Source organism: Corvus cornix, chromosome 10 (assembly GCF_000738735.6).
Source record: "Corvus cornix cornix isolate S_Up_H32 chromosome 10, ASM73873v5, whole genome shotgun sequence".
NCBI lineage: Eukaryota > Metazoa > Chordata > Aves > Passeriformes > Corvidae > Corvus > Corvus cornix.
The window spans coordinates 9,139,579-9,166,405 of NC_046340.1; positions in this window are offsets into that span (position 1 = coordinate 9,139,579).

Here is a 26,827-nt window from a genome sequence, read left to right on the forward strand (position 1 = left end):
GGATGGAACCAAGATAAATGGTTGCAGATGGCTGACACAAGACTTCAGAAAACAAACTGAGTTTACCCAGTGCATCGCACATCTACACTGCAGATGGTCCCTGGTCAGCAGGTCCTGCTGAAACCATTCAAAAGGATTGCTTGTAAAACTGGCTCAGAGATTAAAGCTGCTAAGGTCATTAGTGTATACCAATTTAAAAAACATCCTCTCATTTGCAAGGATTTTTGATCAGGATGTCATTGGAGCTTTTGCCTTCATCCTCCTTTGGGTTGGCTCTGTTTCCTAAAAACTGATGAAAAATAACCTAATGAGGGCTATCCCTCACCACCAACACAGTGCACTCCTCAGAACACAAATGTAGGCATGAAGATATTAGAGGTGGCTATCACATATCCTTAGAATCAAAACCCACAACAAGAAAATCCAGATTCTAATCCCACTTTTCTCCAATGAGGATAACTCATGTCAGAAAAGGAATTGGAAAAGATTCAGGGAGACAGTAGGGAAAACCTATATGAGGAAGGATCATACAAACTCTTTAGGACTCCAGCATCAAAAAGAGATGACAAGGAATTTATTTTAGGAGTCTATAAAATCATGGGTGGTCTGAAGGGCTTGGACAGAAATGGATTGTTCAGTATCTCTTCCAATGTAAAAACGAGAAGCCATGAGATAAAGCCTGTGAAAGATGCGTTTGAACAAGCAAAAGGAGGTTGTTCTTTGAGTAACAGAAAACAAACCTGAGGAACTCCACCAAAGGCATTCTGAACACAAAGACTTTACACGACTTCAGAGGGAGGCTGGGCCAGGACTGGGAAGAGAGATCCAATCCAGAGATTCAGAATTTACCCACCTCCATCAGTGACTCCAGATCTGCAGCCTGCCAGTGCATTTTTCCCAGTATGTAGCATATCACCTGATTGCAAAGAGCTTCCATTGTTCTCACTGTTAAGTGGTACCTCTGTCTCCTGACAGCCCAAAATGTCAGAGCCTGTGCTTATCAAGGACAGGGATCAGATGAAGACTGCTCTTCTTCTCACTTTTGCCTCTTATAGCAACCTCAATGCTTGTAATGTAAGAAGAGGTCACACACTGATATAATTAAGGACTTCAAAGGGGATTTCAGCAACTTTGAGTAGATTAGTAGTATTCAAGCATGAGAAGGAGGCTTAAGCAAAATAAAAATTACCTGGGAGATGAGTTAATTATTCTCTGAAATTAAGAGCTCTTTGAAGGGTAGCTAGTAACAAGGAATGCCTCAGGACAGAACTGCATAGGGGAAGAATGCTTATGTAGCAACACATGAATTTTAGGGAGAAGAAATTCTGAAGTCCCAGGAAGTATTGTTTCTAATAAAAGACCTTGTTTGCAAGCTAGAAGATGATCCAGTAGCAGAAAAAAAACCAAAAAAGGTAGAATTCTCTGCTAAACTTAAGATTTTTCCCTGTAGATCCAGAAGGCAGAAACTGTGGGTCTTGTAATTCTGCACATACACAGAGTCAAAGCCAACAATCCCAGGGTAGTTCTGTGTACAAGGGTTCATGACCAAAATGGTTCATAACCTGGTACTGCTCATCACTGAGAGACTCCAGTCAGGTTATTCAAGGCTTCCTATGATAAGATTAATAACAAGGGACACACTGAGCCTGGAGCAAAACAGCATCTAGGTCAGGGCAGGACAGTCTTCCAGTCTATCACAATGGCTTCACAAACTTTGAAAAACCTAAAGGAGATGCAGAGAGGTACTGAATAACTCAAACTTGACAACAGTTCCTCAACACAGCACATATTTTCAAGTATTTAGGAATTCAAAAGGGCATTTTCATTATGGAACTCAGGGAAAATGGCTTATTGTTCATACCTAGTAGCTGCAAGAGAAGCACTGTGCACTGATTATCCAAAGGCACCTTTTTGAATTTTTCAGTAATGCAGAGACAGAGAAGGGGATGTTTAGTGTAGATCATGGAGGGGGGAAAAATGTTCTTACATTAAGGAACCAGTAGGTTTTGGGCCAGCACATCACATTCACACCAGTTCATGCTCTGGGGGCCATGAAGACCACTGACCTGCCTTTCAGAGTAACCTATTCCTCAAGTTTCAGAACAAAATAAATTATTCTTAACATATACAAGATGTATTGTATTGCTACACAATACAAAAACAATTAAAAAAAAGCCAAGAAGCAACAGCAGAACAGAAGAGTTAGAGATACTTCTGTATGAGTAACTTTATCCGAAGATCAGCAATCTCACTAAACGGTTCAGGTCTTGATATCCACCCACAGCATTTGCTTCTTTAACCTCCTATGACAGCAAGTTCCTGTGCTGAGTGAGAAAACATTTCTTTTTTGCTGTCCCATATTCATTGCCATTGATTTCATTGACTGACCCTTTAAATCAGTCAGTGCAAAAATATAAAGAGCATCTGATAGCGTTCCAGAGTGACCTAACTGGACATAATACAGCCTCATGTGACAAGCTGCTGAAGTCTGAAGGAGAAGATGTTCCCAGTTCCAGACAGATATCGAGGGTGAACTGAGACAATCCCAGGTCCTTTGTTCAGACCTGTGTGATTCAGCACCACCTCATCAGCTCCTTTCCCGCTGCAGTCCTTTGGTATCAGTAACTTCCAGGAGTAAGATGAATGAGGGAATTGATCCCTTGAATATTTACCTTGATCCAGAAGGCTGTTGATGGTACACATGCCTGCTGAAAACCCGGGGGTAGGAAGCTCCACCCATCTTTCCCGCTGTGGCACTACCAGCGCCCGCACCGAGGAGCTGGAGAGTATTGAGTGAGCAGTCGCACTGCCATCAGCGTGGAGGTGGAGGGACAGCTGCTTTGTAAGCACAAGCACATGCTGCTCTATGGATTTTCACAACTCCTCCAGCATATGGAGCACGTGCTGCTCTCTCTGAGCTGCGATTGCTGACAGGAGCTGATGTTTTCACAGGTTGCTTTCTTCCTGGAACGAGGTCAAGGCTTGAAGGGCTGCCAGGAAATAACGAGTATCCTGTCTTTCATGCATAACTCTTAATGCTGTTCTTAAATATCATGTCATGCCTTACAACTCAAGAGAGCTTGTGACTGCATGTGCAAAGGTGGCTTCAGTGGGACAGGGCACACTCGGCCATGCAGGCAGTGAGCAGACACTGTGAGAGGTTAACAACTTCAACACTTCAGTGAAACCCCTAGTTTTCTTCACAGAATCCTCCTTGTAATCAGATAAATGCTTCAGTCTCTTCAGGCAGATGTGGAGGGGATAGGTAGAACTGAATGCACACCACCTAAATTTAACATGACTGTAGGGGTCTCACCTGGGAGACCATTACCTAACAGTGGATAGACGCAGGCTTCCCCAAAGAGTGATTCGAGACCTGATATTAAAAACAAGTTCACGTTTCTCCACTGATTATATAGGAAGCAAAGAGGAACTGGCCTTCTAATCTAATAATTTACAGGCAGTGTCAATAGTCTTAGTGTTTCACAGTTTTATAGCAGTGATTTGTATTTGTATAAAAATGATTTCCTGCACAGAAAAGAAACAGGAAGGTGTAGAACTGTTTGCAGAACATCAGTTTAGAGATTGCAATGGATTTTCATTGGTTACTTGCACTCACAGAGCACTGTATACAACAAAGTGAGGTCAAGACAACAGGTTTAATCACCTTGACAAAAGTTTTCAAGAAAGTTCTATGTCAGGGAAAAATGCACACTTACAACTTATGTTGCAGCAACACTGAAGTCTGGAGACATCAAAGAACTAAATAGAAAGCAAGTTCAAGAACACACCAAGCTAGATAGCTTCTTTTATGTCATCTGTCTAGGTTGTCAAGGTTCTACAAAATCCCCATATGAAAATTCTAGAAGAAAGGAAAGACACAACTAGACAATCCCACTAATACAGATGATAAAGTAGTTTGGTACTTCTGAAAGCAAAGTTATCCATCACCTCTAGTTCCATACACCAAAACTACAGACCCATGTATCTGTCTCTAGAATTATCATCTTGCATATTTGAAAAACTGGAAAACATATCTCAAACTTCAACAAAGGCTCTAGAAAATAAAATACTAGAGAACTATTTGTAATGATTAGTCACAGCCCCTGCAGCAGCTCTCTCTCCATCTCTGCTTGGCTTATGATCACCTAACCAATAGCATGACCAAAACCCATCAAGAGTCCCACCACCAGGTAGATATTTCCATAAATACTCCAGTGCTGCTTTCATGGTTTAAAGGGACTTTCAAAGACCAAGGATATTTTATTTACATTTAATTAGTAAAATTACGGTTCTTTTGTCATGCACTTTGCATGTTTATAACTTCTGGGGTTTTTTACTTGCAACTTGAAAAAATTGCACATACTGAATTTATTTTAAATGGTTTCCTAGTCAACCCCCTGAACCCACACTATCCAGTACTGAGGCTAAATTCTCCACTTCAGAACAAACAAGCCTCGAAGTTCTCATTTCTCTCTGACTGATCTCTCATCTGTTTGAAAAACCTGACCGGATCCTTCTTTTTGTCTCACAAAAATTCACACTAAGAGAAGTAACATCATCACAACCTGTCAACACTTAGAGGCTAAACAAAAAAAGAAACAGATCAAGAAAACAGAGATGAAAAACTTTGGTGCCCCTCTTCCAAATTAATATTCCCAAAACGTGTTTGGAGAGAGGGGGAAGGGCCCATTGTTTGAGCTACCACATCAGCCGATGTGATTATTTAACTAACTATCTCCGTCCCCAGACATATCAAACGGAATGCAATGCCAGCTGAAAGTATTATGTAGCCTTCAGTGATGTGAAACATCTAAGCTCCAAGGCACACAGCTTGGCTGGAGACTCCAGCTGGCACTGGTAGTTTTATTGTACTGTGAAAAACATTAAAGTCCTCAGATGCCCTGCTGATCATGGGATCTGAGAAACTTTCCCTTCGTTGCCTGACATGTGCTCACACTGCAATTAACACACTCCTCCCTCTCTTTTCCCTGGCTGCAGATGTGCACACACACACATGTGCACACATTCCTAACGTTATTCTATCCAGGAACACTTGTGTTGGGAGTCCCTGCTCCGTTGTGGTTGGGAGGGGGGAGGCAGGCTTTTCTCCAAGTGCTAAAAATTCTGGTACCTCAACTTTCACTTGGAGGTGGCTGCAGCATATTTAGAGACCATTAAGGGTTGTGTTTTGCTTCCTAACTTTTCACACTTTTTCCTCCCTTTATGACATGTTTATTGGCCTTGAAGGGCGAGGAGGGATAACAGAGGAAACCAAAGTCCTCCATTCTGTTCTGACTCAACTATTGTACACCTCGGCCTCATTTAAGGGCAGGTTGCACTCGGCATGGTGGCTTGGTAGTGTGAGCAACTGGAACCATTAATCCCTGTTCACATCTGATTTTCGGCAAAATCTAAGCCAGTGGGCCCAGGGTAGTTAAATGTGCAGCTTGGGCAATTAAAAAAAAAAAGGTTACATATGAATATTACTTGGTCTGAAAACAAACCTGCAAGGGGTTTTGGAGACTAGTGCCTTGAGGATTAGAGCTTATTTGTGGAGCTTTAACAGGAAACTGCTAATTATGACACCTGCACAACTTTCCTTGAATTAGACCCTGGGGATGCATTGCCTTGCCTATAGATGTTAGCCAAAGCCTCAGGCTCTTAATCCACAGCCGTCACCTAAAGTGAGAACAGAACAGCCAGCCACAGGGCATTTGCAATCTTAGCTAAGAAAGGCTATTGCACCATTTAAACTGGATTTTTCCTACCAAGACAAACTACTTGAGTTATGAACACTTCCAAGGAGTTTTACCCTTTAGGCTCTTGTGAAATCAGCAGGCTGATCCACTAAAATGGCTTCCACTCAGTGAATGTGTATGCAGCACTACAAAATTGGTGGGAAAATAGATTCGAACTATAGGAGTCACAGCAAATAGTATAATGGATATGACTGTAAAACAAGGGAATTTTACACTGACTCTTTTATTCCTGTTTAAAATGGGCATGTGTTTGTCACAAGCCTTGCCTTGGTCCTCTTGCTGAGATGAATACTAATTTCCAGACTTTAGCAAATACAATTTTAGAAGTATTTTCTAGGGCTGCTCTGCTTGCCCAGTCCATGCTTTTCAGTGCACAGGGCTCACTTCATAAAAGACAAAAGCCAGGATTTGGTTCAAGAAAGTTCCACTTCAGGGTTTAAGTCAGGCAGTGGTTTACCCAAGATGGACTTGCAGAATCAGGTGAGCCTGCATGTCCTGCAAAAATTAAGGTTCTAAAAAGTGTATGAGCAGCCACATTCTGGGCGACACTTTGGCAACAACCTGCCATTACAGGCTTCTCTACACTGCCACTGGTTTTGTGGGAAGGAAGCCAGTGCCAAACAGGCTGGTGTGTCACCTCAGCATGATCAGCACCTTCTGAGCTAAGTTAATGTGTTAACCCTCCTCCTCCTCAGCAATTCCCACCCCTTTAGCCTGTGCATGGACCTGGAACACATCAAGAGTCTGACACAGCTGGATGTTCCTGTTCCAGTGCTACACTGGGTGTGTCTGCATGGTGCTTTGCACCCTGAGAAGATACTGAAACACCAGCACACAGCATGTGACACAGGACATAGCTGCATTAGGTACCCAGTCAGCCCACAGCATCCAGGATGCCTCCTTCCCTGTTCTCCAGCAACGTCCCTCCTAAAGTGTAACACACAGAAAAAAGCTATCCTGATGGCAAAAAATGACTAGGACATTTTCTGGTTTAAAATCAAGCTGGTCAGTGGCAAAGACCACTGACACTGCCCTCATCCTGGTGACTGTAACAGCCACTCTTGAAGCCTCTCTCAAGGCAGGCTCTCATTTTATCGACAGAAAGATGCCCAGGGTAATAACTGATCCTAGGTCTTACACCAGCGTTCCTGAGCTGCAGACTACAAAGCTGTCTCCAAAAATAACCTGTCGGTGCCATGCTCAGACAGCAAAGTCCAAGCCAGAACCAAACCTCTCATCTCTCAAGGTCCTGACACTCCCATGTAACATCACAGCATGCCTCGCTCTCTGACTTGTGGATTTGCTGCAAGTGTGCTCTGACCTTACTGAAAGAGCAATATCCAAACAATGACAAAGCACTACAACATTTTTCCTTCTTGGGGCAGCCAGGGTTGACAACCGGGTGGCAGGACAAGGTTAAGCAATGCATTCACAGAAGAAAGCACTCGTGGGCTTATTTCCTTCCTTCTACCAACATTTTTCAAATGCCTCATCTCCTTTTTGTCTCAAACTGCTTAAAACATGGGAGCGTTCCAAGTAATAATAAACTCCTTGTCTTTAATTTATAACTCCTAAAATTGACAGAAGCCCAAAACACTTTTTTAAGCCTGAAAAGGTGGCAGAGACGCATATTGTGTTCTCAGCACAAGAACTTGTGCGGCTGCAAGGAGAGAGAGCTGCCAATGCGCTTGCAGAAATAGCAGCAGTATTTTATTTATCCCTGTAAAGCTTGGCCAGTCTATTTGCATGAAGGAGCAGATTTGCCATGAGGGAGAGAATTGCTGCCTCCATCCCTTTTAGCATTGCTCAGCGTAGAGCCCATCCCAGTCCCAGGCTGTGAGTCCTGCCCTGCCAGTGTCTGTCCAGCTTGTGGCCAGCATCCCCTGCAGGAGCACTGGAAGGGATGTTACCTCAGATGCTGTAAACCCTCCTGCACAGAGACTGTGTCTCCTCTCCTCCACATCTTTCCTATTGCAAAACCTGGGAACCAAACACCAGGCAATCCCATTGTACCCTCTTACTCCTCCAAAGTGTGCAGTCAAGGGGCTTCTGCACATCTGTGTTGTAACAGAGGCATGGGAAGTGAGGGGAACTGCAGACACCAAATCCTTCATCTGCAGCCCAAAGCAACAATGTTGGAGGGCAGGAAGGGTAGAGGGAACGTGGTGCACACAGCAATACAAGAAGTAGGTTTTGTGCCAGGCTCATCAGTGTGGCAGGGTAATAAGGTCAATGTGAAAACAACTGGAAGGCACATTCCCCAGTAAACATGTGCTGAGTGAAAACGGCCCGACCTTATGTTGTAGAATCCAAACCCATTGAGTCAATTGCCAGAAAACATGACATGACCTTTCAGATTCAGTGAGCATCAGTTCCAAGAGCAGGCTGCCGTGCTCTTTTCCATTTCACTGCTGCCCCCGGAGGGCCTCAAGTCACCTGAAATAATAGCTTGGGCTCAAAATCTGCACTCCTTTAATGAAAAAAAATAAAATACACATGGCATCAAGTCTGACCCTGGTGGCAGATTTTTTATATGCTTAGCTCAATGTCTTTAAACTAAGCAATTGTGCTTTGTTTTGCTTACTTTTTTTTTTTTTTTTTTAAATCTTCCCAGAACTCAGGTTTTCCCACAGACAACCCATTTTTGGCAATGGAGGAAATCTCTTGGTTTTGTGAATGAGGAAAATAATTAATAGCTAATGAGGTGCTCATTCCAACCCACAGCCTTCCCTCCCCAAACAAGTAAAGAAAAAACTGTTTCTGTTAGAACATATTCACTTCTAGGCTGAGAAACACATAAAGATGTATTTTCGCCCACAAACCTTCAGCATCTTATTTTAATCCTCAGAACTCAAGCTGCCCATGAGAGGAGTAAAGCTGTACAATGTTCCAAGCACCAGCAAGATGAGAGCTTGTGATATTAAGTGCAATCCAAACTGTACTTTCCCTCCCACTGAATTACTTTCCCTGCTAAATCCTGATTAAATTTTTTCTCCCCTTTCACTGTCTCCCTGACAGACTGATGGGGCTGAGATCTGAAATAAATTCAGCTTTTAGGTGAAATATTTATTTTGGGGGACAAACAAGAAGGGGTTTTTTTATACTATTCAGAGTTTTCCTCTCCTCTGTCAAACAAACAAACAAAAAAAAAAAGCAGAAAGGAGAGGCAGGGATCTGAAGCGTCTGGAAATTGTATTTATTTTAACTTGAGCTGTGCCAACCTGCAGTATACAAATACTCAGTCAAAACTGCCTCCCATCTGTGTTTATTGTGGAGGAATAGCAACATCCAATGGCCAGTTCAATGCAGGTTAATTGCAGGCATGTATTGAATTCCCTGGAGAGCCAAGTGCACAGTTAGCTCCCCTGGTGTAATCTCTTTCTGTTCCATGAAGGAAATCAAAAAAAGAAAGAACAACAATGCCAACCCACAGAAGAGCTTGATGCCTCTCTGCACAGAAGGGGGGAATCTGCAGGGAACAATAAGAGTCTATTAAATTCTTTCACTGGCACCAGAGAAGTAAAATGAACATAAATTAATCAGCTACAAAAGATGGGACAAGTGTTGGTGCAACTCTATTGAAGTCAGTGGAGTTGTGGAAAGGATAAATTTAACTCAGGATCTTGCACTGTCTGCATACTTGAAAGTGGCTTGTTGAAAAAACTGGGCATTCTTAGAAAAGAAGAAAGGAGTGGGAGAAGCTCACACAGGGAAATGCCATCCTTCAGCATCCCTGAACACTCACATTTTCACCATAGCCATATTAACATTTACCATTTCATTCTCTTGCATCTATAAAGCCATTTAGCCAAGTTTTTTGAAGGCATTTTGACACATTGTGGGCCTCAAAGTTTTGAGCGTAAAACACCCAGACTGACAACAGCTGCACCAAAAATTAGTGCCCTGCAGAGGTGCAGGGTGGGCAGGGCCAGGTGCACATTGGAAGAAGGAGAGGGGCAGCCTCTGGTCTATGTGAACCAGAGAAAACACACCAGATCTGGTGAAAGAGCAGGGAAAAGGGATCTATAGGTTTGTTACTGTCACAGCCTGGGAAATCCACACCAAAAAGGCACACAAAGTTCAGGGTCCTAAGATGAACCTTAGTCTCCTTCTCACAGCTGAAGTTCTATTCTATGCACCACATGTGGCCTAAGAAAAGCCATATAAATGCTTAACAAAAAAGAAAAAATAAACAAGAAAATTATGGTGTTTGTGGTGTACCCAGAAGAAAAAAACTCTGAGTGGTGCCAGAAGGGAAGCACAGTCCCCAAGGCCTGACAGTGAATGTCCTTCTACGTGCACGCTGCCAGCACCCACAACACGACGGGGATGAGGATCTCCCTCAAAGTACCAAATCAGGTTTGGAGCTTTAAAACCAGGACCAGATGTCCGGGGTGAAGAGAAAGGGAGGGAGGCACTCAAGAGACTGCAGTGTCACACACTGGAGGAAAGGCAGTGCCTTGGCACACCTTCCCCACAGCCAGGTCCAGCCCTGGAAGGCAGCAGCCTGCTTCCACATGGAGCAGGGAGTGTCAGCCAGGCCAGAGAGAGCTCCAGGGCAGAGTCCTGAAGGAGATGAGGACAATGCATGAGAACAATACTGCAGGTGCACAGTAAATTGCTATCACAGGGAGCCACATTATTTCCCTGACATCCCCTTTTGCTTTGGGAGTGGGAATCCATTTAGCCTTAAAATACCTCCTTCCACCTCCCTAGTGAGCTCTGTGGCTGGCACAGTGACCTGACACCAGTGTGACCCGCCCTGTCCCACTGAAGGAAAATCTGCTCCTCACCCACACACTGCACCAGCTTCAGAGGGGCTTCATGGGGCAGTCGGTGCCTGCTGCCCCCAAACTCCTCGTGTGTGCTCAGAATTTCAGCCTCTGAACTGTCAGCCTTGGGGGGTTATTGCGTTTTCTCCTTCTTTTCCACATTGCCAGTGGCGATGTTCTTCTTACAGATCGAAATTCTTAGGGGCATTTTCAGCTCTTCCTCCCTCTTCTCCCAGGCGTCAAAGCTGCCATTAAATCCTCCTGCCCAATTTACAATGCTGAAGCCTTTCAGCCAAGGCTGAGTCATCTCTCTCCTCATCTCACTGAAGCTTTCTCCCCTCCAGGCTTCTGCCCTCATCCCCTCCAGTCCATTTATCCAGTCACCTACCTTCTCTGCCATCCTCAGATCCTTCTGCTTCCCAGCCAATGTTCATCACATCAAAGTTTATTGTTTTCACATTCAGCACCTTGCACAACTTCTTTTCTTTTGACTCTTTCCACTGCCCCCTCTTTTCCCTTTCATCCTGGCCCTCCTCAGCTCTCCCAGAAGACAATTTGTTCATCATTTTCTTCCAGTGTCATACCAGAGTTTTTTGTATATGCCAGAAACCTGATCAGGCTACAGTTCTCTACCAGGTCAGATCCATATCTCTCATGTCTATGAGTAAGTTTAGTTCCTCCTCACTTTGCAACATCAAAATAACCATTATCGCCATGAAACTAAAATTAATGCTACACTTTTCTGCTTCCTTTAGTTACATCCCAGCCTCATGCTCACACTGGCTTCAGGTGACAAGCTGTTCTTCTCAGGCCTCGCACCTTTTGGGCCTAACAGGGTTATACAAGTGTTAACAACTGTGCACCACCTCCCTAAGATCTGTTTCTTATATTTCACCCAAAACTATTTGAGCTCCCTGTTTCAAAACAAAACCTTAAACCATTTTCCCATATTATAGTACTTAAAATGAAATATCTATAAGCATTGTGGGGTTGGATTCTTAAAAAGCAGAAGCTGATAAGGCTTTGTTGACATCCATGAAGGATAACTGGCTTTATTAAATTGTGTTGAGCAACATCAGCTGGAAAGTCAGCCCCACAAACAAACATTTGAATAGATTTAGCTCACTAATTCTGAGTTCAATTCCAAAGGCACCATTGCAGCCTTGGGATTTCACACTGCCAAATCTCTTTCAGAAACTCAAGAGCAAGAACATGTTTCTCTTCACACTGAATTCTCAGTTCAGAACAAGCTCTAGGCAGAGGCTCCACACAGGCTGCTGTTCAAACTGCTGAGCCAAGGAGCTGAGCCTTTCAGCCTGGAGCTGACACCTATGGCCATGACCCACGGTGCCCTCATTTACCTCTTGAATTAAAACGGAACATAGTGGCACATTTCCTGTCTTACTCCTTGGGTAGTCTCTCACACGAGGCTTCAGACTGCAGAGTTCATCATTAAATGAAGATTTTTCACCCCCAGGAAGTTCCAGAGGCCCAGAGAAAGATGGTACAAGCTTGAGTTCCCACAGCGGATTCAATTACAGTATGCAAGGGACATTTAAACAAGCTTCCCTGGGATAAATGAGAGAAAAGAGCCAGCACACTCAGCATGAGGAAAATAAAAAGTAATCTTCAGCTGGTGCCAGCCATGCATATTTTGAAAACCATCCCCTTCAGCCATTACCAACAAAAAGTCAGCAAAAACTTATTTTAGAATCTGAAAAGACAGAAATTTAAAGCATTTGGCGGCACAATCTGTTACTTAGGGACAAGCTCATTAAAAATGCAGCACTATTTACTGAAGGCAAAATGCAGACATGCACTTTTACATGTAAAGCAAGCACTTACGGAGTGATAGGAACACCTTTCCTCCTGATTGGAATAAGGAGAGCTGGTTAAGGGTTCTGATGGATGGCCCTCTGAAAGAGGGTAATGACTGGAGAAGCCAGACCCAAACCTCACACAAACCCATAAGGCCAGTGAGTAAGAGATCGGATTCAACAAGAAAAGGGCTACAGGGAGTTAAAAAAATCTTAGGAGGAGCTATGGAATGGGCCCTGTCTGCAGGCACATTGAGGAAGGGCAAGTGTGAGCTCAGTCAGGGAGCAGTCTGAGCGGCACAGCTCCATGGCTTTGGGAGGAGATAAACTTGAGAAGGGACCAGGAAATTGAGTTGCAAAGGCAAATGTCAAAAAATGCAGAAAGGAGCAGGGGAAACCAGAAACCAAGAGAAGTGACATGATGGGAAGATGAGACTGAGGGAAGAACACTGTGACTGTCACCTCAAATCAGAGGGAAAGGAGGGGGGAAGGACCCAGAGTAGAAGAGGTTTATTATTCTCCTTTTTCCACTGAGATACTTCTTTTCCCTGGCCAGCTGCTGCAGACTGCAGCAGAAGCTTGTTGGGGAACCTCATCTACTTGAGCCAGAGACTGATCTCACCGTGGATTTACACTACCATGAATCTCTGGCTTAAATCAAGCAGTTACTCTTCATCCTGACTGATCAGGAGCAAAGCCCTTAGGAGCAAAAGGTGCTATAAGAGTGTGAAGCATTTTCTTAAACACAAAGAAAAGACCCTGAGCATAAAGAAACACTTCAAGCTCACAGCTAGGAATTCCCTTGCTACATAAAGCCATCAGCCATTCCTATGATATATTCCTGAAGACAACATATTAGACACATTGTATACGCTCTCTAACACATCTGAAAGTAAACACAATAACCATTGAAATAATCATAACCAGGCTGATGTGCTTTTCTAGATCTTTTACAGGCTGATTTTAATCTCCGGTCTTCAGAGCCCTGGGTATCCACGGTTCCCTTGGAAATACATCTATGAAATTTATCTCAAAACAAACAAACAAAAAAAAAAAACATAAACATAAACAAAAAGCAAGAGAGCTGTCAAAGACTTAAACCCAAGAGTTCCTGTCCAAGAAGAAAAAAGGGGCAGATTGGCAAATTTAAAAGGGTTAAAACTTTGAGAGACTTGCAAAATGAGTAGACCAGCCTGCTACAACTCCATGGCAACCATGTATTTCCACATATGGAAAAGAAGGAACAGGGGAAGACAACTTCCCAGTCAAATAATATCTTTTTCTGGTCAAAGAATTTTTTGTGGCATAGCTCCACAACCCCACATGATTCAGAAGACTGAACATCATTCCAAACTATTCTGCTTCACCAAAAATCTCCAGAAAAAGGAGATTTTTCAACCCCAGGACCTAACTCACTTGGCTACTTAACACTGCATCCAAGCTTCCAATCTGGCAGCCAGAGAAGCACCTTCTCTATTGGAAAATTGGAGATACATGCTAAGATGAATTCATTCAAAATAGCCTGACAACAAAGCAGAGGTTTATAAAGAAGCCAGTCTCTTCCAAATTGTTTCGCTCCTTTAAATTTTCCCGATCTGGGAAATATGAGGGAACACTAGGGGAAAATTTATAGAGGGAGCAGAAAAATGTTCCCTCTATACCAATATTTGATGCAATAAATAATTAGAATAATTTTTTTAAAGACAATCTAAAAAGCCCTTATTTCTGTGGTTTTGGTTTTTGTCTTACCCTCCACTTCCTGTTCTGCAACCCTTATATAAAAATAAAATAAATCAAATAAAATCATTTTTTTTTAACACAGACTGCATGGAAAATGAATGGAAAGGAAATAAAAGAATCAGTATTCCTGGTGAGTAATTTGGCTAGAGGAAAAAGACAGATACAGATCAGATTCTTTTGATATGTTAAAAGCATCCCAAAATGCCTACACTTTGGATGCTTTTACACAAATTATCTTTCATCATAAAAGTACAAAATACATATAATGGACAGCTCATCTCTCTCCAATGAATATGTAGCCACTAGCTGATAAGATAATAGGCTAAACACTGACCTGTCACAGACTTGATGATCATAAAACTAGAGTTTAAAAAGTTGGTTCTCACGTCTCAGGCATTTAATGGGCAGGCACTAAGATCAGCTTCCAATCTTCAAACTCTTTTCATACTGTTCTGCCTTAATAAGCACAGGCATAACCCTCAGACTGGTTGCATTTGAAGAAAGACACTGTTTGTACAAATAATTCTCCTGCAACCTCCATTTCCCGGAACTCCTTCCCACTTAACCTTAGAATGACTTCAGTGTCATGCAGTTGCTCCAAAACAGATTAAAAATCTCCTTATTGAAAGCAGCAGCCCAATTTGGTTTATATTCTAATCTCGAGAGGCAGCTGAAGCATCAGCTGATGGATAGGCTTCTGAAAAACAATAATTATTATTTTTGCAACGTGCAAAGCAGCTGAACAGTTGAGAACAGAGCCTCAGAAGTGGAAACTCTTTACTGGTGGCCTTCTCCATCTCACCCTGGCACCCAGGCCTCCTTTCCACTGTGCCACAGTGCCCATGACAGCCAAGCTGTTTTCCCACATCTCCTCCCCCTCCCATTTTTTCCAAGGCAGCACAGACAATATATTTTTGGCCCTAATAATTAACCTAACATGCACCTTTGCTCCTGTATGTGCACTGCAAGTATCTGCTCCTTTTCCCTCCTACACTGCAGAAGAGCCTGGCAGCCTTCCTTCCCTTTTCTCAGTATCTCCCTTTGGAATCTCACAGGGTTCACCTGTGGATAGAAAATCCTCCACAGTGCAGCAGCTGAATTCATTTGAACTGGGCAGGAGACATTACAGACTTCTGTTACATGGCTCAGTGTCCTGCAAGATGCCCCATTAACATTGCCAAGTTGTTGGTAAATATTGCATTTCAAATCAACAGCCAGCCTGAAAACAAACAGCACATGGTGCTCGGACCTCAGAACTGATGGGCCTGGGTTCTTACTAGAGTCCTACAACAATTCCAGTGTGAGATCTCTGGAAAGTCACTGACCCTCACTACCTTTGTTTTAAACCTGACAAACAGGAAGATTAGCTAAAAAAATTTTAACTTATTAATGCACTTCTAGCAGCAGCCTCATACAGGTACTAGCACCTCTTCCTATTAAAGTAATAGAAGTTCAGCTGTTCAAAGGAATTTAGGTGTTTATTTTCACTATAGAAGCTAAAAGTACAGGAAAATCAGTACACTTGGACACCTCCTGGGGGAACAGACCTGCATCTCTCAGGGCTTCTCTTTTCCTCCTCAGTTCACATCAATACTGCTTGTGTAGCACCTAACACTCATTTAAACCAATATTTATTGATTGATTTAGGTACTTTTACAGTCACAGAAGAGCTTTTCATTCTCCCTTAGTGCTATGTAGACATAGCCACAGAACTCAGAGCAGCAGCTTTTAGATGACAAAAATGCAAATGCTGAAAGCATTCAGAGCGAAGGCATATAGGCATTAGAGGTGTAAAGTGGTGAGTTCCCCCCTGAGGAATAGGTTCATCTATAGCAGGTAGCTCACTTTTGTTTATCCTGGATGTAGATTTTCTTATTCTCCCTCACTCAGAGCAGGGCCTGGGCATCAACAGTTTTCATTCTGCAAAGTCACTTGAGCACTCATGGTTTTTCCCTTTAGGAGGCCGTGATGAGAAAAGGGGTTGCCTTATATTTTTCTATTTATTGTACTCAGGAGTTATCACAGTGTGACTTCAAATCTATCCCATTTGGGTTAAGAAAAACAGCGTGTGATTCATTTAGGCAGTGTTAGGGACAAACTCTCTGGGAGTGCAAAACCAATGCTTTAATTATTTTGTAGCAAGTATTCAGAAAGCCCAATATGCCTGAAACCACCTTTTAGCAGGCTTAAGAACCTGGTCAAGCTCAGGCTGACTGGGAGCCAGGTGAGAGCTTACACCATCACACCACTGGCTTGTTAAGACACTTGCACAAAGGCTTTTTGATTTCACTTGCACCAGCAGCCTCACGCTGAAAGGTTACACTCACAATCAAAGAGAATCTATGAGCTCAATGCACCGTGAGCCATTTCTTAGTCACAGAAGGAAAAAGACAAAGAGTTTCCCCCAGAAGCAGTGGGGTATCATTCAGCATAGAATTGGAACCTGAATACAGCATTAATAAGAGTATCAGATACATTGATCTATAGTTGGTGGGTTTGTGGAGATCTGTGAAGCCCAAACCCAAGAGGAATGAAAAGGCAGACAAAGGGATGAAGCTGTGGTCTTTCTGCAGCTGAATATAGAGGTATATTCACCCTTGGGAACCAGTTTTTTGGAAGAAAAGAGGATTTGCTCAATATTATGCAAGAAATTAGTGCTGAGGCAGGAGCTGGCTCTGTATCTCCAGGACTGTACCTGGTGTTGCTTGTTCCTATCACACAGCTGTGGCAGGGGCCTCTTCCCTGCTGTTCTCCATTTCAGGGGCATGATTCCAACAAACCAGTCTCTCTGCCTGAACTCAGCCTCTACAGATGAATTCCTACAACTGGAAATTACGAGAGGAAAGTCCAGTCTACAAATGCAGCACCTTTCTTTATAACGGTGCTAGGCAGGCTGCACAGTCCCACCAGTGACTGTTAATCTTAAAGTGGTTTAAAAGGATGGAGGTAGGTACTCTGGAATTCACTCCCTCCCTTTTTCTGCCAGACCATCAATTGCATATCTTCCTGTAAGCACTGAACTGCTAATCTTTCCCATTCATCCATGTGGGCAGGGATGGGGATGTGGAACTTGTGGGTTTTGCCATGGAGGCTTTTGGATTACTGTACTGTCAGGACAGCAGGCTGACCCTTTATGCTTCATACTGCACCATTCAACTATTGCCAACAATCAAACATCCAAATTATAACACAACTCTGTAAAGAGAGGGAATTAAACAATGTAATACATGGAATACAAGCAATGCCCAAGAAGGGATAAATAAAAGCCTAAGAGGCACAAACTTCCATGGAGGCCTGAAACCCACACTAAGCAGCAACCCAAAGTGGTTACTCAGAGAAAGACCAGAGAAACACATCAGGCCTAGAGTGATGCTTCTTGCACCTTCCAGCTTCTGGCAATCTGCCATATGGGGATTTCCTGAGCCAGAGGTTGCATCTGCATCAGCATGCTTAATAGCCCCTGCTGGACCTATTTTCCACGAATTTGTCTAATTGCTTCTTGAATCTATATCTGTCAGCAATAAGTTCCACAACTGAATTATGCACTGTGTGAAAAAGCAGTTCTATTTGTTCTGGTCTAAAGTAGCTGCCTTAAAACTCCCTTTAGTCTTGCGTTATAATGGGGGATAGTCATCTCCAGTTAATTTTTCCCATGCCATTTATGACTTTACACACACCTGTATTACTTGTCTCTCTTCCAAATCTGACTGCCCTATTTTATTAGTCTCTTCCAGGAAACCCATTTTAGAACTTCACACATCCTTGTTGCCCTCCTCTGTATCTCCTCTTTTTCTATCATATCCTTTTTGAGAGAGGATGATCAGGACTGCGTGCTTGTTCCAGACATGGGTGGATCATAACTATGCAAGCTTTATAAGGCCATTATTTATTTTGTTGTTGATTTAGACAAAATAGTCACACTGGCCACGTACCTGCAGAGTTAATCCCAGAACTGGTCTCTACAAATCATAGGTACGTAATACAACTGACAGAAACCATACAGGAAATAGTAAACATTTCTGTTTTAGTAAAGTGCTAAAGTGCTCAGCAATTCATGGGAAAAATCCATTATGAACAATTAATAATTGCTCTAAAACTCCATTTCTGACTCAGGAAATCTTGAACCCCTGCTAACTTCTACCAGGGGAATGCACCAGGGATTAGTGCACATTAGTTTTATCCTCCTCAGAAGCTCTGCAGTTGGCCACTGTTGCCAACAGATAAAGAAACAGATACATTTTTGGTTCCATTTACCATGCTGTCTGTCTATATATTATAATTTCAACCACCCTGATTGCAGTTGCATCCCATAGAGCAAACCCAAGCATGGGGCAGCTGCTCTCTGAGTACATTTCATTCTAACCAGGCACAAAAAGATCCAAGCTTTTGTGTGCTGTGGCTAAAAACATTCCTTGTTTGCTATGGAATTGCACTTATTGCACCCAAATGTCCTCAACCATGCCTTTCATACCGAGCATTGTCTGTCCCTCCCTACTCCTTATCTCCAGCACCCACAGGCTCTATGTCTGTACCTTAGAGAGTTCTTGCAAACAGAACCTGAATTAATTTTTAGAACAGATTAGCTGAAATGCATTGAATATCTGTGTGGACATACTCATTCAGAATTAAAGTCGGCCTAATTCAATTTAACTTACTTCACTTCCAAAGTGAATTAAGTAAATGTAATTGAAGCTACTTAAATTCTGATTAAGAGTCTTGACATCTGCCGCAAGTGAAGCTGTATTATCCACAGGGAGTTAATTCACCACCATAAGTGTGGAAACACAACCAACTGCATAGCAGGAAAGCTGGAGAAAAAGGAAATCGTTAGTCCCTGAATTGCAATAATCACCACAGTGTATTTATGCTAAATGCGTATTTAATTTGGGAGGCAACATTCCTGCATGACAAAAGAGGGAAATAGACTTACCTGCTTAGAAGAACAATCCTATAGATTTTTCAGTATTTTCCTAATTTTTGCAACAGAACTATAATTGTGTCAGAATCTCAGAGAAGCTGGTTAAGGAAAAAAAGAGAAAGTTGCATCACAAGAAGTGCAACGGCAAACAAATTTTCTCTGCTAACTCACCATTGTGCAAGTATCCATCTTTATGTGGGGAGAGTAGAAAATGGCTTAGAAAATGACCTCAGTTTATAGGATACACCACAGAAAACCTCTGCTGGGCTGGTCTTTTCCCTATCAATTTGCTGCTGAATGCACTTGTTTTCACCTAATGGCAGAATCACAGAACCTCAAGCTCTTGCTGCCTTTATGCTGTACCTGTTTCAGGCCTTGTCTATGGATAACTCTGCTACTATTGACAGTGAGAGAGGGGCCTGTGGGTATCCTGTTTCTTCATGATCTGCTTTTACTATAAATAAACAGTTCTATTATTTGAAAAAATCAAGGCTTATTCACACTTTGTGCAATATTCAGTTCATCCCATGCCATTATTATGTGACTCTTTGTGTACAGCAGCAGTTATTTACAACTGAACTTGAATCTAAAAAACAGCTTTCCAGCTTATTCTTCACTTCCCTGCTGACAACCACAACAAAACCAGAGTTGCTGGGGTTACTAGCCCAACCTGGGCTTAGGAAGATTAGGAAGTGACTGAATAGAGAGTGCAGCTCCAGAGCAGCAAAACATTACTTGAGACCAAAACAAGGTAGTAGGGAATAGGTATCTTCTAGATTTACACAGCCTAGCAGCTGGCCCCATGCTCTCCCCATGTTTTTCCAGGTATCTGAAGTCCTTGTGGTCCAAGGCTTTTGTTGTCCAAGTCCCAAGTTGTGCTGGTCTATATTCAGACTGGAGGGACACATGTGATTCTAGAGAGAAATAAGAAATAAAATTGTGACCTTTCCCATGAAAAAAATCTAAACACCTTTTTTGGACCAGCCTCAATGAATGAAAGACTAAAGTTCCCTTTCTGTGGTGAATATATATATGCATTTTTTCTAACTTTATCTCCTAAAAATTTACAAGGTTTGATACTTGTTTCTTCCTGGACACCCCATCCCAACATCTGCATTGCCAGAGAAATTTCTCCAGAGCCTCTAATATTAACATTGTACCTGCCAAGAGTATGGGCTTTGGCCAAGCAACTTGCCTCCTTTCCCTTCATTCTGTTGGATTTCAGTCAGATAGAATTGTACTGTAGAACCAAGGGTAACTTCATGGATTTTTTAAAGGAATTTTCAGCAGAAGTCTGAAGCCTCCTGGTCTCTACACCAGATCTTCTCATCTACCCCACAGAAGGAGTGCCAAGGGTATGCCTCTGCCTGGATACTACTCTCCTCCACAAATTCCCCAACACAGTTCAACTTATTCCCAGGTCATACTGGAACCGCCAAACTTGTTAACTTGTTTTAACTACCTTTCATTAACAATCAGAATAGTTTTTCTATTTTAAAAAATACTCCTTTAAATAGAAACACAAAAAAAGTTTACTACAATGGTGGGGCGAAAAAAATTCATGCCCCAAACCAAAACATTTTGTTCTGAAAATTCCCTTAACAAAGTCCATGTTAACACCAAGTGAGAAGAGGGAAAAGGTGCTACAAAATATTTCTGAGAGATTTATTCCTCTGAGAAAATGTTGACAAAGACAGGGGAGCAGAAAAACAAAGCAGAAGAAAAACCACACAAAGAAACCCCAAACCCCAAAAAGAAGTGGGGAAGAATATTTGAAGGCCATAAGTGATACAAGACCTTCCTACCTCATCTCTAGATCATTTCAGAGCAAGGCTAATAACACAATTTTAATGACACCCATGTAGGAATTACTTTTTCTACCTGGAATTTCTTGCCTGACAAAATGATCAAGGCCTCGGCCTCAGGTAACTCATACAGGAATAATATGAGAGAAAAATATAATTCTAATGTCTTCTACCAAAAACGATGACCAGCTCTGCCCTCTATACTGGCATTACGAGTTCACTACTTTCAGATAATGGGGAAGTAGCTTTGCTGTGTGGTCGTAAATGAAGTAGACTGGAGGAGTTTAGTTCAAAAGTGACAGAAAAAAGAATTCCAAGAACTCTACTGAGAAGCTGACTGGAAAAGTGGGGCTGAAGATCTAAATGCAGGAGGTGGATGATTCAGTAATGAATGGAAGGCTCATTTTGACAGCTTGGGCTGCCATCCAAGCTAATTTGTTTCCAAGCCTTCAGTTTGCCAACTGAAGTGGTTGAGGAATAATAGGCCCCCAAAAATATTTCTAAGGAAACACAATGCCCATTATCGCTGAAGGAGAAAGAAATGGCACGTTTCAAAGAGCAAAAAGAAATTTGAAATCTGCCAACTTTGGCCAGTTCCAAATGACACAGGAAGGAGTAGTTATAATGTACTGAAAGGAAAGAAGTAGAGTATTGTTAAATAAAATAAATTCAAAGTAAAAGTCATCATAAAAAACAGACACAATAAATAGAAGGATGTTTCTTTCCTAAAGAGATGATTTTATGGCTGAGCCCATGCAAGCAGCCTATGATAAAGAAAAGAGTTAGAGGCATGGGAAAAAATGAAAAAGAAATTGGTAAAGAGAAGTAGTATATAATAACATTAAAAATAACGAAGCAGTATCTTTATGTTTGACTTGGTCATCACAGTATTTCTTAAAAACCAGTCTGGATACTTTAGAAATGTTAGAGACTTTAAAAATTCCCATACACAAATATTTTGTAGCTATCACTGAAGTCAACAGGAGCAGGAAGTGTTTTGTAATTGTCACCCAAGGTTAATCCTGGGCTGCCTTGTCCTTCCAGTCACACAGCACTTGTATGACATCAGCCAAGACACGACATGGGCAGAAATACCCAACTCACTAGTAAGGCCACAGCATGGGGTGTGTTGGTTTGACTCCTCCAGCCAGGAAATGGAAAAGCCACATTCTGTCCGTGGATCCAGCAGATGCAAAGACCAGACCTGCTGAACAGGAACTGCCTGTGCCTGCATCACAGCTCAAATACAGCCACTCTCCTTAAAAAGATTATTATTTGTAAAATCATTTCTTTTTTTTTTACCTAAGGGAAAAAAAATCCAGTTTTCTTCTCTAAAACCCATTCAGCAAAATACTGAAGTTACCTGATAGTCCTCAGCTTAAATTTTCCTAACATTCAGCAGCTGCCAAACTCACCTTTCTCACATGCTACACACTTAATGCTACAAACAGCCTCTCTTTTTGCCAGTACTGTGCACTAAAAGTGAAGTAACATTTTACTGAGAGACTTGCCAGCCTTTTGAACTACACCACCTCTGTGCTGCCCCAACAGCACATGCCTACAGACAGCTTTCCCAGCCTCCCGAACATCTTCCTGATTTGAAATACTTTTCTTTTTCCCTGCATTTTTAAAAGAATGAAGAAAGAAAGAAACTACTGTAATTTTCTTGCACTAGACAGATTTCTAAGTCTCAAGTGGTTTTGGATGCACGTTTCATGGTAGATGGTATTGAGGACTATTCCTAATAGATTTTATACAAGTGCTCACTACCTGCATTCCCACTGAGAAGGGAATCTAGCACTGAAGGTTATTTTTTCCATTTCTAATACAATTGTACTACAAAGCTACTTAATTAAATGGGCACTCAAAGCTAATGTGCTCCCTCAGGGTAGATCTAAATTGCATTGGGAAGGTGTGACTGCAACTTCAGTAGGCCTATCAAGCCCAGCTTCCACCCCAGGAGTATCAGTAGCCACAAAGCTACACCTGAGCAGGTTCCTTTGCAGACTGAATCACTGCACACATTGACACAACTCTGTCACCTCCGTGGTTTTACAGCAGCTGTCTAAAAATAGCTATGGGCAGCATCAGGGCCAGCATTGGACTCATGAAATATTTGAGAAGGTTAAGCTATGCAGTCCCTTCCCCTTCCAACCACACGGTAAATTTCTACCTAAATTAATTTCAGAGCCTTTGTAACCATCCCCATTGCTTATCCCTAAAGCCAACAGTGTTCCCATGTGCTCATTTCCAGCAAAGATATGCTTTTAATAAGTATGCACTGCCATACCTTGCGTTCTTTTCATGTCAGTTGTTTTCATGGGTGGTCACCTCTCCTCCGCAGAGCCCAAGGACTTACTCAATACCTTGCAAATTGATTCTTCCTCATGAGAGGACACTGGCTGATGCCACTGAAACAGAAATAACCATGTTTCCAGAGGTAAGATTGGTTGTGTTTATTCAACAAGCTGCATCTCCACAATATTCTGCCATTGAAAATCCAAGTATTTTAAGAAATTAACCTTTCGGCAGAATTCTGACAAGGCAGGATGTTTTGCTGATAGATGAACAGTATCTTGCCACACTTAAACAGATTAGTATTTGTGAATTTTGACATAATTACTGATTTCCTCAACAGATTTAAAGTCTAAGTTTATCTTCATGTTAATCCAATTTCATGCCTAGAACAGAGCAAGCACAACAGAATGTCTTTCGTAACCTTCTGATATCATTAATTATTGCTACATTGGGAGTTACAGCATGGAACAAACAGGTTTTTAAATGGAAATCATTTGTCTCTCAGCAGGGAGACTCAACAGTTTTATTTCCTTCAACACCAAGCTGCATTCAAGTAATCTTGTTTCATGGTGATCCTCCCACGACAACCTGCAAGTCAATGGTGAAATCCTATCTATTTTGTCCCTGGATTGGTCAAGTATGCTGCCCATAAGGGGAGGTGTCTATTTCCTCTCCTAATTGTGGAGGAAGGGTTTTCTATATGTTAAGGCCACTCTTTCCCCAAGCTGTGGGCATTTGGTCAGGTTTCCTGGTGATTTTCCACAAAAGGAAATCCCCTAACTCATTAAAAAAAAAATAGATTAATTGACCGGTTCAGTAACAAGCTGCCCCAGGACCCAATAAACTTTACAAAGGGTACATTCCAATTACGACTGGGCTCAGCATGAACCTGATAAGTAAGCCAGCAGAATCATTCTCCAGCATTAAGAAGATTTTTTTTTCCTTTTCCTCCATTAATTTAACTCTTTCTTGGCACTTGTGGATTGACTAACTTCTTATTTTCCCTTTCCTTGTGAATGCTAACCCTGCTGATGAACTCCCGGCAATGTGATCTACCAGGCTCAAGAAACCAGCCCCTGGTCTCCAGTCACTTTCTTGGCACTGCTGTGGCCTTGTAAGAAGGGTCAGCTACAGCACTGCCTTCTTCCACACTTTGCCTGGTGTTATAAAATGAATCCAGCTCCCTGATCTGGACAGGGGAGAGGGAAAGTGATTTTCTCACAGCAGAAACATCTACTGAAGCAATTGGAATCACCTGCTAGCAGAGCACAGCTACGAGCTTGACCTCACTGTGTGAGAGGGGTGGGAAGGGTACAGGGTCTTTTGGTAACAATCATAACTGCAGCAGCAGGAGAAGGAAATGCAGGGCAAATATCAAGTTAGGGAGATGAAAACACAGGTTACTAGCTACAAAAAATTCATTATTTTATATTTTCATGTGTTAGTCCATCGTGGCATTAGACAACACAGACATGTAAAAAAGGGCACCTAAAACTTGAGTACTCCCAACCCTTTTGTGCCCAGCCCAGTCCTAAAGCACAGTCTAGAAGAGCCTGATCTTGGTAACACACACCTGTCAGATGAGAGTAGGCCTGGTTAGCCAAAACTAAATGCTCCTAGTTTTAGGTCTTTGGAGTGGTTCCCCACCCAAGGCACCAAGCTGTGTGCGGATACAGAAGTCCACACGTCAACTCCATCTCCTCTCTGCCTGTGAGGAGCATTGTGGAAGTTCAGGCTGAGCACAGGGTTGTCCTTGGCTACCAAAGACATCATTTGACCACTCTGGCAGCATCTGGATGTGGTTCAAACAATCATTAGGCATCTCCTCCAAAGACAGGATACAAGGATAGGTGGAAGTGCCCCATGAACTGCATTTGCTCTGCAGAACCCCCAGCCTGAACCTGCTGCCACACAATTTGATTTGGGTGCAAGGCAGACTGTATTCACAGAGGCTTCTCTAGGAAACATTCAATGATTAGCTCACTACTCATGTAAAGCAAATTTACACACTTGCCTGGTAACTACTGCTGCTTTTAACACATAAAAATGCACAGAAATTTGTACAGAAGACATTTAAACTGTTTGGACCTGCATCTACTTTTGCTCAGATTTTGAATATCATTTTCATACATTTATTATGCCTAGCCTGCACGGTATTTCTTAGAAGAACAAGAATAACTGTAATTATTGTTGTCAATCAAAGTTTCTCTGAAGTCCTCAGCTTTACTGTTTCAATAACTCATTTTAACCGGTGGCAAATGTCTTCAACAAGCACTAGAGCCTAATTTGCAGTCTGGTTCCCTTGTCATTTTCTGAGTCATCTTGGAGGAATGCTGTGAGGCAAGAGATTAGTTTTAGGACTTTTTTTCATCTTCCTTTTCTTTACATCTGAGGGCTGTTAAGAAGTTTGGTTTCAATAGCTCAGACATATCCAAGCATACTACAGGTACCGAAGGTGCAATGAAATGCAAAGTTTATTCTACTTCAGTACAAATAAAATACCTGATAAACTGTTTCAAAGTCAGCCTTAGCACATGCAGGTGCAGATGTTATTGGTTTCATTGGAATTACAGTTGCTTGCAACTGGTGCTGGATTTAGCTCCTTACAAGAAAACTCCTCAGCATCACATAGAGGTCAGCTGTGATTGCACACCCGTTGGTGTAAATCTGGAGTAATTCTACCAATGATACACAAACCTCGAGGCAAACATCAAAATAGCAAAGATGCCAAGAGTAAACATGATCCAATGCTGATGGAGTTATAGGTGACTGACAGTTTTCCCCTCATATCCTTAATCAGGTGTCACTGAGAGGTGCTAATATAATTAGGGATGAGATATGGATTAATAGGAAGAAAATATCATAACCTCCCTCTTACAATAAAATAGTTCATAGACTATACTTACCCACAAACTGCACCATTCTTCTGGTAGCATGACATTTGCTAAAGCAAAAGCCTGTTGATAATTCTCTGTAGTCCTATATAGCACTCAGCCATGGCTGCTCTGCAAAAGGCCATATTTATCCCCTGGGAAATATAGCTGTATTAATATGACATTTTGTCACAAATTAATCTTAAACAGGGGTAATATTTTTGACACTGAGTTGAAACTGGAACTAAAAGGCAGTTCAGGTGGTTAAAGTAGCAATATCCTGTCACAGACTTATATTCCCTGAGACAATACTGTTATGGTGTAAGTACCAATGTACTGGGATGTACTAAGGGGGAGAACTGTGCAAGTCTTTCTTCATTTTAACAGCATACAGGATCATTGGCCTCCTGCTCTTTATTACAGCTGGCAGTAATGCCCACTGATCCCAAGGACCAGAGCCTGTGGTGCCAGGTGCACCATAGAATAACAAACCTTGTGCTCAGAAAAAGCTGCCAAGACAGATAATTAGCACCTCATCTCCCATCACAATGGGCTGCACTGTTAGAAGTAGACAGACAATTAAAAAAATATTATCTTTTTAAAAAAACTAATTTCTCATTAAAGCGATTAAAAGTGGCCTGGTCTGGTTTTTAATTGAAGTCCCATGGCACAAGTCAGTTGTGACGAAAGGGATTCTCTGTGATGTACTCTCTTTCCTGCTGTGGAAGTTCCCAGGCTTTGTACAGCTCGTCAATGCCAGGCTAATTAGCACAAGGTAATCTTGCCACTTACACCCACTTCCCAACTCATTTGCACATAGCTCCCACTATTACAGAAATCAG